Raw genomic sequence first — 3,499 nt, forward strand, 5'->3', positions numbered from 1 at the left:
CTGAGGGGACGGAGAGAGAGGGGAAGGAGGAGGAGGAGGAAGCCGGGAGCCCCAGCCAGGCCTCGCGGCGCCCCACCAAACCGCAGCCCCAGCCGGGGCCTACCTGGGGCTTGCGGGGCCGCGGCTGCCGCTTGCCGGCCCTGCCGCGAGGGGTTTCCTCGAAGGCGCTGTCGCCGGAGTCCTCCGAGGCCTCGCTGCCCGTCGCCCTGCGGACCAAGAGGGAGCTCAGTCCGGCCGGCCCGGCCCGGCCCGGCCCCACGCCGCCCTCCCTCCCTCGCCCGGCCCTCGGGGACTCACGGCGCAGAGGGGGCGGCGGGGGCCGAGCGGCGCGGCCGGAGGGCCCTGGCCGGAGAAGCCATGGCGGGACCGAGGCTGCTGCTTCGCCGTCCGCCCTGCCGGCTCCCTCAGCGCAACTGCGCGGGAAACGCGGCTCGGCCCCGCCCAGCTCGCCTGCCGGACACGCGGCTCCCAGCGGCACTGCGCAGGCGCCACACGTGCCCAGCCCCTGCGCTCCACAAGGGGGCGGCCCCGGAGGGGACGGGGAAGGGCGCCCGCGCTCTCCCTCGCCGCTGGGGGGCGCCCCTGGCTCGCGGCACCTCCGGGGCCCAGGGAGGGAGGGAGGCGCCTCCGCTTGGCCGCCCGGGGAAAGGGGAGGCGGAAGGGGGGCCCGGAGGGAGGTTCCGGAAGGGAATGCCCGGGGCCCTTGCTCTGGCCAGCTGTCCTTGGCCCTAACAAATGGTTGTTGAATATATGCCAGATGGTCATTTATGGAAACTCATTTGCACATAGCAAAATATGTATTTTATCAAAGTAATTGTTCAACTGAAATACAATGACGTGGAAGTATATTAATCGTGAAAGAATTATCTCTCTGGCGGGACCTCCGGCTGGCAAAGCGCTGGAGCCCAGCAGTGTCTCCGTCCCCGGAAAGGCCTGCTCTCGAGGAGGCTTGGCCCTCCTCAGCCCTTTGCCACCTTGTCTGCAGGCTTCCACCCCCGAAGGGGATCCCAGGCCCTCCCACAGCTGCTCTCCGTCCAGAAGACGCGATCCTTGGGGCCAGGCAACAAAACCCCGCGTCCACTTGGCCCGCAGCTCCACTGCGTGGCTGACTTGCTCAGTGGGCGCTTCAGCCAAAGCCCGAGGTCCCCTTGACTCTTCTCAAGGCAGCTTTACCCGCTTGGAAGCCTGTCCTGTCCTGGTCGCCCCACCTCAAAAAGGAAAGAGCCGGGGAAGTTTCAGGCAAGGGCCAGCAAAAGCATGAAGGGGATGGAGTGAGTCCCCTGGGAGGAAAGTTGGCTACAACCTCTGGGGCTCAGGAGTTTGTGGAAGAAGAAAAAATAAGGCAGACATGATCGTGTTGCACAAAAACATACACGGACTGGAGCAAGGAGTAGGCAGAAGTCCACCTGCCCAATTTCCTGTTACTTTGCCTTCATTTTCCTGATAGATTTGTATTTTCTTCCAGATTCCTTTTTTAAGCTCCGAAACTAAACAGAATTAGCGTAAGAATCTCTTTTGGAGCTTTTAATATACTGCCTCTCTACACTTAATCCCGTGTGTCTCTCCTGGTCCTGTCTCACGTTGTTGTTCAACCTAGAAGCTCTGCTTCAGGCATCTCCAAGAGAACCCAGAAAACTCCTTTTTCCCCTCAGTTCAGCGTTGGCTCTGCCTTTCTGGAGAACCTCGCAATTCCTCCTGCTCGTCTTAGTTTCCTGCACCGCCTTCATGCAAATGCCAGTCCATTGTGATTTCTGGGGTGTTCTAGTATTAGGGATCCCCTTCATGGATCACTGCCTTGCCGTGGCGAAGGGGCTTGAAGAACTCAGAGAAGCTATGAACTATGCCGAGCAGGGCACCCAAGATGAACAGGTCATAGTGGAGAGTTTTGACCAAACGTGATCCACCTGGAGGAGGAACCGGCAAGCCACTCCAGTATCCCTGCCAAGAAAACTCCATGGACAAAGACAACAGGCATATAAAAGTTATGATGCTGGAAGATGAGCCCCTCAGGTCAGAAGGCGTCCAACATGCTACTGGGGAAGAACGGAGGACAAGTACAAGTAGATCCAGGGCTAAAGCCGAAAGGACGTTCAGTTGCGGATATGCATGGAAGCGAAAGGAAAGTCCAATGCTGTAAAGAAAAATATTGCATAGGAACCTGGAATGTAAGAACCATGAACCTGGGTAAGTTGGATGTGGTCAAAAATGAGATGGCAAGAATAAATATTGACATCCTGGGCATCAGTGAGCTAAAATGGACGGGAATGGGCGAATTTAGTTCGGATGACCATCATATCTACTACTGTGGGCAAGAAACCCGCAAAAGAAATGGAGTGGCCCTCATAGTCAACAAAAGAGTTGCGAAAGCAGTACTGGGTTGCAATCTCAAAAATGATAGAATGATCTCGATACGAATCCAAGGCAGACCTTTTAACATAACAGTAATCCAAGTTTATGCACCAACTACTGGTGCGGAAGAAACTGAAATTGACCAATTCTATGAAGACTTACAACACCTTATAGAAGTGACACCAAAGAAGGATGTTCTTCTCATTATAGGAGATTGGAATGCTAAAGTAGGGAACCAAGAGATAAAAGGAACAACTGGCTAGTTTGGCCTTGGAGAGCAAAATGAAGCAGGGCAAAGGCTAATAGAGTTCTGTCAAGAGAACAAGCTGGTCATCACAAACACACTTTTCCAACAACACAAGAGACGACTCTACACGTGGACATCACCAGATGGGCAGCATCGAAATCAGATTGATTATATTCTCTGCAGCCAAAGATGGAGAAGCTCGATACAGTCAGCAAAAACAAGACCTGGAGCTGACTGTGGCTCAGATCATCGGCTTCTTATAGCAAAATTCAAGCTTAAACTGAAGAAAGTAGGAAAAACCACTGGGCCGGTAAGATACAATCTAAATCAAATCCCTTATGAATACACAGTGGAAGTGAGGAACAGGTTTAAGGATTTAGATCTGCTGGACAGAGTGCCTGAAGAACTATGGATGGAGGCTCACAACATTATACAGGAGGCAGCAACGAAAACCATCCCAATGAAAAGGAAATGCAAGAAAGCAAAGTGGCTGTCCAACGAGGCCTTAGAAATAGTGGGGGAGAGAAAGCAAGCAAAATGCGAGGGAGATAGAGAAAGATACAGGAAATTGAATGCAGATTTCCAAAAAATAGCAAGGAGAGATAAGAAGGCCTTCTTAAATGAGCAATGCAAAGAAATAGAGGAAAACAACAGAATGGGAAGAACCAGAGATCTGTTCAAGAAAATTGGAGATATGAAAGGAACATTTCGTTCAAAGATTACCATAATAAAGGACAAAAGTGGTAAGGACCTAACAGAAGCAGAAGACACCAAGAAGAGGTGGCAAGAATACACAGAGGAATTATACCAGAAAGATATGGATGTCTCGTACACCCCAGGTAGTGTGGTTGCTGACCTTGAGCCAGACATCCTGGAGAGTGAAGTTAAATGGGCCTTAGAAAG

The sequence above is a fragment of the Podarcis cretensis genome (assembly GCF_951804945.1).
Source record: "Podarcis cretensis genome assembly, chromosome: 6".
In the NCBI taxonomy this organism is placed as follows: Eukaryota; Metazoa; Chordata; class Lepidosauria; order Squamata; family Lacertidae; genus Podarcis; species Podarcis cretensis.